Below are 16,527 nucleotides of genomic sequence, written 5' to 3'. Positions count from 1 at the left end.
ATAAGAACCTGATTTTCAGCTGTGTTGAGCACCATTATCTGAATTTGTGGATACATGCCACCTGTGATAATCAAGCCCCAGAGGAATCTTCAGCTTGGATTTTAAAACAGAGGAACAGAATGAGTCCAGGGCCACTCTTATGATGACTAGTAAAATATGAATGATTTGAAGAGGCTGTGACAGTCTGTATCCCTATGTCCCCACTTTTTCCAAAACTATAATGGATTCTATATAAAGTATATGGGAGGTATCATTTGAAAACTCACAATTTGCTGATCATTATTGTCCTGCTAAAATATGTGTGGCAGCATTGTATGTAAAGTGATAAGATTCTACTATATGATATTACTAAGACATAGTCTAAGGCCATGTCTGTACTACCACTTATGTCACTCAGGGGTGTGAAAAAAACACACACACCCTGAGCAACATAGTTTCACCTGCATAAGTGGGACTGTGCACAGCTGCTCGTTGGGGGTGGTTTAATTATGTCGAGAGATCTTACAGCAGTACAGCTATGCTGCTGTAATGCCTCTAGTGTAGACATAGCCACAAACCAGTACTCAGAGACAATAAGGCAAACTGATGTCTCAGTCAGGTGTCAACAAAATTAAATGGATTATCACCTGGTTATCAGGACTATCACCAGGTATCAGCTAAAAAAACAGGAGTACTTGTGGCACCTTAAAGACTAACAAATTTATTTAAGCATGAGCTTTCGTGAGCTACAGCTCACTTCTTCGGATGCATAGAATGGAACACACAGACAGGGGATATTTATACATACAGAGAACATGAAAAGGTGGAAGTATGCATACCAACAGGCAGAGTCTAATCAATTGAGATGAGCTATCGTTAGCAGGAGGAAAAAAACTTTTTGAAGTGATAATTAAGATGGCCCATAGAAGGTGTGAGGAGAACTTAACATAGGGAAATAGATTCAATTGGTGTAATGACCCAACCATTCCCAGTCTTTGTTTAGCCCACAGTTAATAGTATCTAGTTTGCATATTAATTCAAGTTCAGCAGTCTCTCATTGGTACTTTAACAGCAGGATTGTCTGGCTATGTGGACTCTCTCCTCAGGCCCTATGCTACCAGCACTCCCAGCTATCTTCGAGACACCACTGACTTCCTGAGGAAACTACAATCCATCAGTGATCTTCCAGAAAACACCATTCTGGCCACTATGGATGTGGAAGCCCTCTACACTAACATTCCACACAAAGATGGACTACAAGCCATCAGGAACAGTATCCCCGATAATATCAAGGCTAACCTGGTGGCTGAACTTTGTGATTTTGTCCTCACCCACAACTATTTCACATTTGGGGACAATATATATCTTCAAGTCAGTGGCACTGCTATGGGTACCCGCATGGCCCCTCAGTATGCCAACATCTTTATGGCTGACTTAGAACAACGCTTCCTTAACTCTCGTTCCCTAACGCCCCTACTCTACTTGCGCTACATTGATGACATCTTCATCATCTGGACTCATGGAAAAGAAGCCCTCGAGGAATTCCACCGAGATTTTAACAATTTCCATCCCACCATCAACCTCAGCCTAAACCAATCCACACAAGCGGTCCATTTCCTAGACACTACTGTGCTAATAAATGATGGTCACATAAATACCACCCTATACCGGAAACCCACTGACCGCTATACTTACTTACATGCCTCCAGCTTCCATCCCGGACACACCACACGATCCATTGTCTACAGCCAAGCTCTAAGATACAACCGTATTTGCTCCAATCCCTCAGACAGAGATAAACACCTACAAGATCTCTATCAAGCATTCTTAAACCTACAATACCCACCTGCTGAAGTGAAAAAACAGATTGACAGAGCCAGAAGAGTACCCAGAAGCCACCTACTACAGGACAGGCCTAAAAAAGAAAATAACAGAACACCACTAGCCATCACCTACAGCCCCCAACTAAAACCTCTCCAGCGCATCATCAAAGATTTACAACCTATCCTTAGAGATGATCCTCACTCACAGATCTTGGGAGACAAGCCAGTCCTCGCTTATAGACAGCCTCCCAACCTGAAGCAAATACTCACCAGCAACCGCACACCATACAACATAAACACTAACCCAGGAACCTATCCTTGCAACAAAGCCCGATGCCAGCTCTGTCCACATATCCATTCAAGTGACACCATCATAGGACCTAATCACATGAGACACACCATCAGGGGCTCATACACCTGCACATCTACCAACGTGATATATGCCATCATGTGCCAGCAATGCCCCTCTGCCATGTACATTGGCCAAACCGGACAGTCTCTACACAAAAGAATAAATGGACACAAATCTGACATCAGGAATCATAACATTCAAAAACCAGTGGGAGAACACTTCAACCTCTCTAACCACTCAGTGACAGACCTGAAGGTGGCAATTTTGCAACAAAAAAACTTCAAAAACAGACTCCAAAGAGAGACTGCTGAACTTGAATTAATATGCAAACTAGATACTATTAACTGTGGGTTAAACAAAGACTGGGAATGGTTGGGTCATTACACCATTTGAATCTATTTCCCTATGTTAAGTTCTCCTCACACCTTCTATGGGCCATCTTAATTATCACTTCAAAAAGTTTTTTTCCTCCTGCTAACGATAGCTCATCTCAATTGATTAGACTCTGCCTGTTGGTATGCATACTTCCACCTTTTCATGTTCTCTGTATGTATAAATATCCCCTGTCTGTGTGTTCCATTCTATGCATCCGAAGAAGTGAGCTGTAGCTCACGAAAGCTCATGCTTAAATAAATTTGTTAGTCTTTAAGGTGCCACAAGTACTCCTGTTTTTTTTGCGGATACAGACTAACACGGCTGCTACTCTGAAACCAGGTATCAGCTAAGTTTCCCTGTCTCCACAGACTGGCTGTCTCCTGAACCTCAGCGGGAGATCATTTTAAAAGAAAAGGTGAAAGGAGAAGAGAGGGCCCAATGTATTTTTCCCTTCATCTCTATTCATGATATTAATAATACCTGAAAGACAAGGAAATTAACAGTGAACTAGGTGATAGATCCTGGCTGAAAGGATTCTAGCCAGTAAGACAGCTAAAGCATGTGGTGCGAAAAACCTTCCCTTTGAATTCAATTAGCTTGTTAAGTTAGGTGTTAGATGCATTTTACCTTTTATTTATTTTGTAACAAAATCTAATGTGGCATAAAAGTCAGAGCTGAAGTGATTACAAGTATCTTTCTGTCGTTAATAAACTTGTTTTACTGTTTTATCTAAACCAGTGTGTGTTTGTTTAGGGAATGCCATTGGAGATAACAAGGTTTATGCTGATCATTTTCCATTAATGAAATGATGGACTCTATATGAGCTTGTATTGTCTAGGAGGGTGCTGGGCAATACAAGACACACATTTCTGGGGAAAGTCTGAGATTTGGAGTTGGCTGGTGTTGCCCACGGTGTAATTCATGGGTGGCTGGCACTAGCATTCATACACTATAGCTGGGGATGATTGACATGCTGGAGGCTGTGTGTGGGCAGACCAAGAGTGGTAACTCTCACAGCAAAGCAGTGTAAAAGGCACCCCAAGTTGGGGAACTGAGCAGACACAGCTGTCAATCAGTCTAGATTGTACCCCGGGGAATGTCATGGAAGCCCAAAGCTGAAAGCTATTCCTTCAACCTGTATAGTTTGTACAGTCTTATATGTATTTGTTTTCCAGGAAAAGTTTAAGATTTTTGACTTACAGGGCCATGTTCAGCTGAAGCTGCTTAGAGCTGGTCAAAATGTATGTAAATGTTGTCATGAAAAATGTCAATATTGTTTCCAATTCTCAGAGTTGGAAATGGACCTGTTTTATTTTTATTTTTTCCAAAACATTTTGTGCCACTTTTGAATCAAAATTTGTATTTAATAATTTTTTTTATTTTTATTGCTCATTTTGTTTGCTGTTAATTAGAAAACATTCTCTGTTTCAGTAATTGATCAATAATCATTTTAATTTTTATTAAATTGTGGAAAATAGGGTTGTTTTTCTTTTTGAAATATCAACAGTTGTTCCTGAAATTTTTCCTTTTTGTAAACTGTCATTTTTTTGATTAGTGAGGGGGGAATTCTTCTAGTATTGTGCTAAACATGCAGCAATAGCAGGTCATAGCAGCTGCCACTAATGCTAGTGTTGTATTTTTTGGTTACACTCAGCAGTTCTGAGCATGGCTGTGGGCAGTTGACTCAGCTTTCTGAGGATAATAGTGTTTACACTAATATTAAAACCAGTGGAAGTGAATTTGGAATCACAATAATTTACATTGCTGTGAAGTGGGTGTGAAATGCTACCATATCAGAATAGTGTAAAGAGTGCACATGGTGCAAAGTAACCCTGAATGTGTTAGTTTGTGGTGGTGTTATATGTCTGTTCACCGAATGCATAGCCCTGCTCTTTTCTACACAGGATTCAGGTCTTTCCAGCTCTGGACTCAAGCGGGGATTTTCGCTGAGGTTTTTTAGGGACTTTTTTATTTTTAAACCTGAATTTTCTCCCATTGCGCAATTAGCTCATTTCCCAGACACCGTTTTATAGAAACTGTACATGTGAAGGCAAACCTGTCTCTCTGAAATAGAGCCTCGATTTACAAGCTGTAATTTGCTAATCTGTCTACTGCTACATCTCCGATGAGCTTCAGGACCCAGCAAATTCTGATTTGTGCCAGATCTATTCTGTAGCCCAGAGCTCTGGAACTGCAATCTAACCTCTCTGATGAAGGGTATAATTTCACCTCTAGCTGCTTCTCTGAGCATCCCCTGACCCGTGACTCATGAGTGGTTTGGCTGGGATTCAGAACAACTGCAGGCTGATGACGCAATGTCTGACTCAGAGGTGTTGAAATAACCACTCCTTTAGTGTAGAGATTATGTTAGTGTAGAGTATGGGGGATGGAATAGTATCTACCACAGGAGAGCTATCTCAAAAAAGAGATGATTCTGGGAAAATGTGGACAGGTGGCTCTGGCTGGCAGACCAGCAGCCAGCTTATGCCAAGGTCCCCAGGTCTCTATTGAATACTGACAAATATTGTACATAACTGAAATCAGTCTGGCTCACCTGTGTGTTTGTATTGTTAAAATAGGTATTAGAATTATAAAAATGTGTCTAGACTTTATGGAATGCTTGTTTGTTGCTGCATGCATTGATCTCATAACATTTGGATCCTGTATTATGATAATATTTGAGTGTTTCCATTGTAAGCCTCTGTAAGTGTATAAATAAATCACCAACCAGGAAGGAAACATTAATAGTATGAAATGCTGATCTCCAGCAGAAGATGTTATGTCCTGCCTGATAAGGAAGGCCCACCAACACCAAACAGACTAGAGAACATTTAAGAGGACAAGACTTTGTTTATTCTCTCGCCTTCCCCTCACCCCATGAAGATGAGCTTTGCAAGTGAATTCTTCCCATCAGCTGAGTTTCCAGCTCAAAGGAGAATGGGTGAAGGGAATAAAAACCCCTAACAAGGAGGAACTGGATCTCTATTCTGCTTGGACTCTGAAGGGCAAGGATTACTGGGCATAAGCAAAAGATCCCCAGTGCTTGGCCTGGGTTAGCCCTAAAGGACCTATAGAGCTTGCTTATTATAGGAGCTTCTATTACCTTTTGAAACTTAAGATTGTAACTTATTGTGTATATAAATTTACCAGAGGCTGGGAATGGGCAGCAGGGGATGGATCACTTGGTGATTGCCTGTTCTGTTAATTTCTTCTGGGGCACCTGGCATTGGCTGCTGTTGGAAGACAGGATACTGGGCTAGATGGACCTTTGGTCTGACCCAGAGTGGCCGTTCTTATGTTCTTACTTGCTTTAACCTTGTAAATAACTCTCATTTCTTTTTCCTTTGATAAATCTGTATCTAGTTTATTATAGGATTGGCTACAAGGATTGTCTTTGGTGGGAAATCTAAGGCGCAATTGACCTGGGGTAAGTGACTGGCCCTTGGGGATTGAGAGTAAACTGAATATTGTTGTGATTCATGTAGTGGTCTCCATCTGTTGTCTCTTGATTTAGACTGTAAGCTCTTTGGGGCCAGTACAATGGGGACCTGGTCCATGACAGTGAATCCTAGACACTACTTTAATAATAATATTTAATAAGAACCCTGGGTATCAGGAAGGCCCGAGTTCTGCCTCTGGTTCCACCAGTCACCTGCTGTGGAACCAGGATGCCTGTCTCAGTCCCCGTCTCCGTGAAATGGGGATATTTACCTATCCACCTAGAGTGACCAGATATCCCGATTTTATAGGGACAGTCCCGATATTTGGGGCTTTTTCTTATATAAGCTCCTATTACCCCCATCCATCCCCTGTCCCGATTTTTCACATTTGCTGTCTGGTCACCCTATATCCACCACACTGGGAGAAGCAAATGGACAATGTTTGTACAGAGCTCTGAACACAAATAAGCATTCTGTATATGGGTATGTAACCTGAAGAGTAGTTATGAGTGGTTAACATGCTCCCAACCCCCACAGAAGTGTTCACTCTACATGGGATCCACAAAGGTCTGAAGGGCTGACTCATGATTCACTCCACCAGGCAGGAATTTCCACCTGCACAACCTGCTTTGCTCTAGGCAAATATTGCACTTCCATCAACCCATCAGTGAAAATGACATTATTGCCATTTAAGGATCTAACTCCAGGGCAAACGTTTGCCTCATAGATGACGGAGGATGTCTGTGTGTGTTTATCTTTCATGAACACGCTGGATTCACGCCTCCTGCCCCTGCTCCACCCAGTCCTTATCACCCAGCAAAGTATACTCTAAGGGCCTCTCACCCTGGTATAAATCATGAGTAACTCAGTGGGCTGTAGCCCACGAAAGCTTATGCTCAAATAAATGTGTTAGTCTCTAAGGTGCCACAAGTACTCCTGTTCTTTTTGCAGATACAGACTAACATGGCTGCTACTCTGAAACCTGTCACAATGTAAAACTGGCACTAGTGAGAGGAGAATCAGGCCCTCAATGAGTCACCAAGGTCAGTTGAAAAAGGGTTGGGAACTGGAGCTGGCTTTGGATTCCAAATCCCCATCCAAGCTCCCAGTCTCTCTACCTCTGATTCAAAACAAAATTGTTTGCAAAACTAATTTCCCAGTGCTCTAACAGACTCTTGAAACAGGACCACTGGGGCAAACAGACCAGTGATCCAACATTCTGCCTCCGGCGGTGACCAAGACCAGGGGCTCCCAAGGAAGGTGTAAAATGCCTATAATGGATGATTACATAATAACTTGCCCATAGGGGAAGTTTCTTCTTCACCTTGCACAGTTAATGGTTAACCTTGCACAGTGGTGGCTTATGCCCTGAAGCTGAAGGGTTTACGGCCCAGATCCTCCTAAGTATTTAGGCACCAAATTCCCATGCATGCCTAAAAACTTTTGTGGATCTGGTGCCATATCCCAGCTTAGACATTTTTGTCCTGTCTAGAGTAACTGTGACCCTAACAGGGGGAGGGATAGTTCAGTGGTTTAAGCATTGGCCTGCTAAACCCAGGGTTGTGAGTTCAGTCCTTGAGGGGGCCATTTAGGGAACTGGGGTAAAAATCTGTCTGGGGATTGGTCCTGCTTTGAGCAGCGCATTGGACTTAATGATCTCCTGAGGTCCCTTCCACCCCTGATATTCTATGACTGTTGCTTATGTCCATTTCTTTAAGGAGTGCATGAAGCATGAGGATATTTGAATGCTGACCTCCCGTTCCAATGTTTTTCCAGGCTTATTCTTTAACTGCAATGTTCCTTGGCATGCATGTGTTTTGAATTCTAATATTAAGTTGCAGTCTCGGCCTGTCAGCCTTTTGTCTGTTCATTTACAAAGGGGAGTTGAGATCAAATGACCGTCTTGAGCCTCCCCTTCAGGGTAATCAAATAATTTTCTCATGACTGGAAGGTTCATTCCTTTTAAAGGTAGGAAGGGTGGTCTGAGGTTAAGATATTGGGCTGAGGCTCATGAGAACGGAGTTTAATTCCCAGCTGTACCAGAGTATAACCCTGGACAAGCCACTTTGGCCCAGATTTTTAAAGGTATTGTAACATCTAAGTCTCATATTAAAAAGTGATTTAGGCACTTAAGAGCAAAAGCCCATCACATTTGAACATGATGATTAGGCTCCTAAATCAGTTAGGCTGAGTGCACCGAACCTGAATACCTATAAAAATCTGGGTCTTAACCTCTCTGGGCTTAGGTCCCCATCTATCAAATGAAGATGTTAATTTTTTTTTCTCCCAATCTTTGGCTGGTCTTGTCTATTTAGCTCAGAAGCTCTTTGGGGTGGGTACTGTCTCTTACTGTCTACTGCCTAACACAATGTGTCCCATCTCACTTTGGACCTCCAGGTGCTATTGTAACACATGTATGGTGTGAAGGGGCTTTTCTGCTTTCCCCATTGTTCTCATTCTCTCTCTTTTGGACATTACAGAAGCCAAGAGAAAAACTGTGTGCCTGTATTATGAATACTACAGATAATACCTTGCACTTTTGTATTGCCTTATCCTGAGACTCTCAAAGCACTGGGTTATTTTATTGAGTCAATGGGAATTTGTTTGTTGAGGTTTTATTTTAGATCAAAGCTCCTTTAGCAGCTTAGTTCATGGGCCTGCAGAGAAAGGGTTAAGAAGTTGGCTTCTTGTGTGGCCCGATTCTGATCCCACTGAATTCAATGAGAAAACTACTTTTGTCTTCAGTGGAAGCTGGCTCAGGCCATTGCTCATCTCCAGTTACCCCAGAGGAAGTGGCTTTCAGTATGTCTACAGTGAAAAGGAAAACCTGTGGCACAGAGGGTACGTCTTCATTACCCGCCATATCGGCGGGTAGCAATTGATTTATCGGGGATCGATATATCGCGTCTCATCTAGACGCGATATATCGATCCCCGAACGCGCTCATGTCGACTCCGTAACTCCAGCAACCCGAACGGCGGTAGCAGAGTCGACATGGAGAGCCGCGGGCATCGATCCCGCGCCGTGAGGACGGTAGGTAATTCGATATAAGATACTTCGACTTCAGCTACGTTATTCACGTAGCTGAAGTTGCGTATCTTATATAGATTTTCCCCCGTAGTGTAGACCTGCCCTTAGTCTCAGAGCCCCCTGGGTCAATTGGCTCAGGCTTGCGGAGCTAAAAAGAGCAGTTTAGACGTTCCTGCTGGAGCCCTGGCTTTCAGACCCTCCCCACATGCCAGGGTTCAGAGCCCAGTTTCCAGCCCAGGCAGGAATATCTACACTGCTATTTTTAGCCCCAGGCTCTGAGACTAGACACTGTGGGTTTTTCTTTGCAGTGGAGACATACCCTCAATGGACTACGGAAAAACCCTAAAATCAGAGGTTCAAATCCTGGCTGGTTAAGAGACCATTGTTCCCAGGTACATAAACTGAGCTCCAAGTGGGTCTTTTGAACGCAGCCTTTCAAACATGTAGTTGTGTGAGGGCAAGATTTATTAGTTTGATCTTGCGCAAAAAGTCCCTCTCCCTTTAGGAACCTTGCTTTTGCCCTCTCCAAATGTAGGGTGATGAGAAAGCAAATGTGAAAAATCGGGATGGGGGTGGGGGGTAATAGGAACCTATACAAGAAAAAGACCCCAAAAAATCGGGACATCTGGTCACCCGATCCAAATGTAGCTTAGCTTCAGTGGTACTGCACGTATAGGAGTTTGTGGATCTTTTGGTGTGACTGAGTAAGTGTGTAAGATACTGTGTTCCAGCAGTTATAGGGTTAAAGCCAAAACCTCCTGTCTCCTTGAGTTAAGGGGACTGTTTTCGCTGGAGAAACCGGAGAAGCCCTGCCCTGCTGAGTCATCTCCTGGGCTGACATAATTATCGAAGAATGCACACATGGGCTTTGCCCTAACCCGGTGGCTCTCAAACTTTTTGTGAAACCCCCTTCCAGACAGCAAGCCTGAGTGTGACCCCCTCCTCTCTCGTTTATAAATTAAAAGCACTTTTTATATATATTTAACACTATTTTAAATGCTAAATGTATAACCCTCTTGTTTAAAATGAATGTACCTTTTCTCACCACTTTTAAATTAAGACTAACACATTTTATTGAATTATTGTTAGAAGCAGAAAAGCTAGTTACTGTTTAATACTGGGGGGAGGTGGCTGCATAATGATACTTTGTCAATATCATTTTCATAGCAGACTTAGTGCTCCATTGTCACCCTTACTTCTGCACTGCTTCTGGCAGCAGGTGCTGGCTTCAGAGCGGAGTGGTGGGGGAACAGCAGCTGCTAGCGGGGCACCCAGCTCTGACAGCAGTGTTGCCGCCAGCAGCAGCACAGAATTGCAGAAATAAGGGTGACAATGCCATACCAGGCCACCCTTACTTCTGGGTAACATTTGACCTTTGCATTGGGAGAGTTGGCTTTGGGGGGCACTAAGGCAAATTTTGGAGTGGTTATGGCTCCTGCAAACCCCCTGACCCCCCAGTACTGCCCCGTGTCTGACTGTTAATTTTTATTTATTTATTTATTTTTGGTGTGCTGATCTCAGTTTTCTGATTTGTCTGCAGTTTAATGCAGCTCTTCAGCTGCTGAACAATCAAGTCCTCTAATGTAGTCTCAAAGTCCCACCTTTTTAGTCTCAAGGCAACAAACCTGAGCACTTGATACTACAATCCCTGCAGTCCAATTTCCTTAACATGGTAATAATACAAATATATATTTTGTTTAGGAGCAATGATCATTGCTTTATATGTTCACAATACTTTCTGAAGTAAATACACTACGCTGCCGCGGAAGGGTATGTGTAATGTTTTAAAATGCTGGATTTAAATTAGATATTTTATTGCAGTTGCTCTCTGTTTTGTGCATGTACTTTTGACCCCCACATAATAACTTCATGACCCCCTGAGGGGGTCACGACCCCCGGATTGAGAGCCCTTGCCCTAAACCATTGCTACCTGCCTCCTTCGCCCCAGCATATCAGCCTCCACCTCCTTTCCCTGATCAGACTGCATTAGAAAATCCCCTGAATATTCTTGGAGAATTTTTTTAATAATCAACAATGTTGATACCCTTGAATTGCCAAGACAACCAGGATCCTGCATCAATGAGTAACCTGCCACAACAAATCATAAGAAGGGCCATATTGGGTCAGACCAATGGTCCATCTAGCCCACTATCCTTTCTTCTGACAGTGGCTGGTGCCAGATGCTTCAGAGGGAGTGAAGAAGACAGTGCATGCAGAACAACCCAGTGACAAACCTGGGTGCAGTAACCCACCGTCTCAAGCATCCTGCTATAATAAAGCAGAGATTGCAGTCCAAGGATTGACAGGCAACCCTACAACAACAAGCCAGCATGCACAGCCCAGCTCTTGAGAGTAGACTCCCAATAATAGCTCTGTGCGTACAGCTCAGCTGTCTTGAGCAATTCACCAGTAACAAACCAAGGGCCAGATCCGGTAATTGGATCTGCGTGGATACATCCCTGCACTTGCAGAGAGCCTCACCGACTTCAGTCAGGTTCCATGCAGGCACAAGGGTCTGCTCATGTCGCTATGCTTGTGGTTGCAAGGCGTAAAGCTTATAATTGCCACAATAAACCAGCTCCCAGCGGCAGCCCTTCAGTCGGGAGAATATGTTAAAGCCCATGCGGTTATCCCAACATTATTTTTGCCTTTGTGCTCCTATTTAAAGCCAAAGTTTCAGATGGGCCTCTAAACAATGCAACTGAAAAATCTATGTACACACCCATTACAAACAACAAAAAAGCCCCTTTACATCTGTGTTTCCAAACAAATGCTCTAGCAGGGGCATTTTTAAAACCCATTTGCAAATGTGATCCTTACTTTAAACCAATTCTATGGGAACATCAGAAAAATGGTGAGGGTGAATCCTACAAAGTGTTCTGGTGCCCAGGAGAGTAACTGGAGGGGAGCAGAAGGGTCCCACAAAAAGGTAGGGGAATGGGGGTAGTAGTTGATATGGCAGGGAGAGGAGCATATCAAATTGCTCACGGGAGGATCACTGGGCACCCTATTCCATTTTTTTTTTTATTTTGAGGTGGGGAGGTGGGACCCATCTCTTTCTAAACTTCATGGTTTTTTTACCTAGCTACAGGCCTGCCCCAGGGGTGGAAGGACTGGTAGTTCTGTACAGTCCTATATGAGATATTTCTTGCCAGTGAGAGTCTGTTTCAAAGGCCTTGATCCATCATACTATGGGCAAGATAGTGTGATCTAGTGGTTAAGACACTGATTTGGGTCTCAGGAGATCTGAGTTCAATTCCTACCTCTGCCACTAAGCCACTGGGTGACTTTGAGCAATATGCCTGTATTTCCCCTAGCCTGTCTCATCTATTTAGATGGTAAGCTCTTCTAGGCAGTGACTGTCTCACTGTGTGTTTGTACAGCGCCTAGCGCAATGGGGCACCAGTCTTGCCTTGCTGTGTGCCGCTGTGATATGAATAAATAATAACTCACACATAACTTTAAGAACAGGAATGGTCTCATTGAAGCCAAGTGGGGAAAATCAGTGACTTTCTCTTACGGGCTAGAAATCTCACATATGGAGCTGCACAAAACTTTTAGAATTCACCTAGTTATCCTGCCAACAGCACTGCTGAGCACAATGGAACCCAGGTTATATGGGAGGGGTGCAGAGGTGGAGCCAGTGTGCCATGAGCTCCACCTCTGGGGTGGGGTGGTTGGTTTTGTACTTAGATCTTTGCCAGATTCTTTTTACATCTTCAGATTAAATCATTTTATGGTCTTGTAAAATCCAAACAACCACAGAGAAAAGCAAATAAACTCACACCTGTGAAAGAATGTCTGTTCCTCTTGCTTATGATATCTCTGTAACCACAACCCTGTATGCAACCAGTGAATGTGACCCAGGATTGTGTATTCAGTACAGATTGGCAACTACATCAGAACGTGTCTGCCGCTTTAGCTGGCCGGAAAACGAGAATTCCGTTTTCAAAAAAAGTTGTGGTTTTGCCATTAGTTCCCCTTCTGCTGTGAAGCAAAACCAAGAGCTACTGAAATCTTTAAGGCAGAGAGAGAGAGAGAGAGACTGCGGCATGGTGCTTAGGGCACTCACCTGGGATGTAGGAAACCCACATTCAAGTTCCACATCTGAATTAGGCAGAGTCCCATAAATGCCCCAATCACCTGGCTGTTCTGGGGTTGATCTGTCTCTGTGGCCAGAAATTCCACACCCACAAAACCTTCCTCCTCAAAATTGATATTGTCCCTAAAAGCTTCCGTTTCTACAAATCAGCATTTTCTGACACAGTTTTATCAAAAATATCCTGATCAGCTCTAGGTACAACCTGGTTGTCTCCTAGTCCAGTTACAGACATGGTTCTAGTTGATATATTACCTTGTAACGTAACCAGGCAAATGCTTTATTCTGCCCAGTCTATGAAACGCAGTTAAGGTCCAATCGACACTCCCACTGGAGCCATGTATGTCCCCTAACTGGTTTACAATGGCTAGCCGGATGGGGGCCAAGGAAATTGCTTATTGTACAATAACATGCTGACTTTACTAGTCCTCCTCCATTCTTTCTCTCATATTGTGTCTTGTCATAGCCTATATTGCTAGCTCTTTGGGGCAGGCACTGTTTTTTACTGTGTGTGTGCGCAGATGCAGTGCCTACCACAATGGAGCCCTGATCAGGTTCTCTGGGAACTTCTGCAACACAAATAAAAATAATAACTAGCTCTCCTGGCAAGAAGAACAGGAGTACTTGTGGCACCTTAGAGACTAACATTTTTATCTGAGCATAAGCTTTCATGGGCTACAGCCCACTTCTTCAGATGCATAGAATGGAACATATAGTAAGGAGCTATATATACATACAGAACATGAAAAGGTGGAAGTAGCCATATCAACTCTAAGAGGCTAATTAATTAAGATGAGCAATTATCAACAGGAGAAAAAAAATTTTGTAGTGATAATCAAGATGGCTTATTTCAGACAGTTGCCAAGAGGTGTGAGGATACTTAACATGGGGAAATAGATTAAATCTGTGTAATGATTCAGCCATTCCCAGTCTCTATTCAAGCCTAAATTAATGGTATCTAGTTTGCTTATTAATTCAAGCTCAGCAGTTTCTCGTTGGAGTCTGTTTCTGAAGCTTTTCTGTTGCAAAATTGCCACCTTTAAGTCTGTTACTGAGTGACCAGACAGGTTGAAGTGTTCTCCTACTGGTTTTTGAATGTTATGATTCCTGATGTCAGATTTGTGTCCATTTATTCTTTTGCATAGAGACTGTCCGGTTTGGCCAATGTACATAGCAGAGGGGCATTGCTGGCACATGATGGCATATATCACATTGGTAAATGTTCAGGTGAACGAGCCCCTGATGGCATGGCTGATGTGATTAGGTCCTACGATGGCGTCACTTGAATAGATATGAGGACAGAGTTGGCACCAGGCTTTGTTGCAAGGATAGGTTCCTGGGTTAGTGTTTTTGTTGTGTGGTGTGTGGTTGCTGGTGAGTATTTGCTTCAGGTTGGGGGGCTGTCTGTAAGCAAGGACTGGCCTGTCTCCCAAGATCTGTGAGAGTGAGGAATCATCTTTCAGGATAGGTTGTAGATTTTTGATGATGCGCTGAAGAGGTTTTAGTTGGGGGCTGAAGGTGACGGCTAGTGGCGTTCTGTAATTTAATTTGTTGGGCCTGTCCTGGAGTAGGGGATTTCTGGGTGCTCTTCTGGCTCTGTCAATCTGTTTCTTCACTTCAGCAGGTGGGTACTGTTGTTCTTGTATAGCAGACAGAACCTGAAGACTGCAGCCTGGAGGCAAGCAGTTTGTTTTTCCTGATCATTTTGCTTCTCTCTGTTCTCTTTTCTTACTGGGTTCTGGTTTGCTGGATGGTCTGTGTTGGGGTTTGGGGGACTGGCTGTGACTCACAGGGTTAGCAATAGGCCACGATGCTATTTATGTCTAGGCCACTAATTTAAATCCAGCCCATGTTGATAGTGACTTGAAGTTGTTATCACCTGAGGTCTTGACAGCTTTGGAGATGCTTCCCCATAGGACAGGTGTAGCCTAACCTTCAACAGTGCATATTTCTACCACTTTACACCCCAACTCTGTTCTGGAGGGACTACCTTTAGCTTTGTGTGAAATGCTGGTGAGTCTCAGACCAGTTCCTAGTATCTCTGTCACAGAAATCATGTCTGCAACTGGTGCAGAGAGGCCAAGAAGGACAGAATGAACCATAGAGACAGAACTGTCCAGGTACAGAACTCTCCAGGTTGTGAAATACAAGGGTGCAATCCAGACCAGTGAGGGGCTATGTCACCCTTACCATGCAACCTGGGGTGTCTTACAATGCCTCGCTGAAGTAGCTCCCACCCCGGCCATTCACAAACAGCCTTCCAGCATTCAAGTCACACCCTGAGTATCTGTGTAAAGCTATAGCCCTGGTCCAGCAACTGGGACCCTAGCAGCCTGTCAGCAAACATCAGCCACCACTCTGGCTTTTACCAGCCTTGGTTACTATTTGCAGGGTAAACCCAACACACTCCCAGGCCTAGATCTCCCCCACCCCCAAAATGTATGTGTTGTACTGCCCAGCACTTTCCTGGACAGTCCAAATATATTAAGTCCATTGTTCCTTTAAGGGAATAATACACCACAACTTGCCACCTTAAATGGAGTTATCCAGACACTACAAATTCAACACACTGAATTAGATAAAACAAGTTTATTAACTACAAAGAGAGATTTTAAGTGAGTACAAGCGATGAGGCATAAGAGTTAGAAATGGTTACAAAAAAATAAGGATAAAAAGCTTTCTAGTGCCTAACTTCACAAACTATATTAGATTCAAGCAAAGTTTCTCTACACAGGCTTCCAGCAGTATTACTGACCAACCTCTAGGTCAGGACCTCTCCCCCGAGTCCAATGTCTGCTTCTTTTGTCTTCTCAGGTACAAAGGGTGAGATGGATAGCGAGATAGAGAGGGGTCCCTTGGGGTGTTTGCCCCTCCTTTTTATAATTTCAGTTCCCCTTTGGAAAGCATTTCCAGCTGAGAATCAGGAGTCAAAGAGTCTGCGTGGAAGGATGTTCCCTGCTGGTTTTTTTCACCTGTGTGAGCTTTTTTTATTTTTCTCCCTTCCCCCATTCTGCTTGATGACTCTTAATTTGCATTTAAGCAGTAAACAGACGAGTATACACTCCTTTGTTCAAGATAGGTCTGTTTGACTAATTTGGTGCAATGTGAATCTGAACATATTTTTAACATCATACAGGGAGAAATTTATAACTTTACACATAATGCTACTACACACATTTTTACCATGAACTTACTGATCAGCAAGTTACGAGTTTTCAAATGATACCTCACCAGGCATACCTTATACCAAGATTATTACAACAGTGGCTAGGGTATGAGTACAGGGGTGCATTCCGGCGCAGTGGTCTCTCCAGAGCAGGACTGAGGGACACTGCACTGGAAACATGCCCTGCTTCAGTTTGTGCTATGCCTGTTCCATATGGTAGCAGAGGACTTCAGATTGCAAAGTTGTCAAGCTGCCACCTCTCA

This window comes from Mauremys reevesii, linkage group 2, assembly GCF_016161935.1.
Source record: "Mauremys reevesii isolate NIE-2019 linkage group 2, ASM1616193v1, whole genome shotgun sequence".
Lineage (NCBI taxonomy): Eukaryota > Metazoa > Chordata > Testudines > Geoemydidae > Mauremys > Mauremys reevesii.
The sequence above is the reverse complement of the archived record's forward strand: the minus strand, read 5'-3'. Positions refer to the sequence as shown.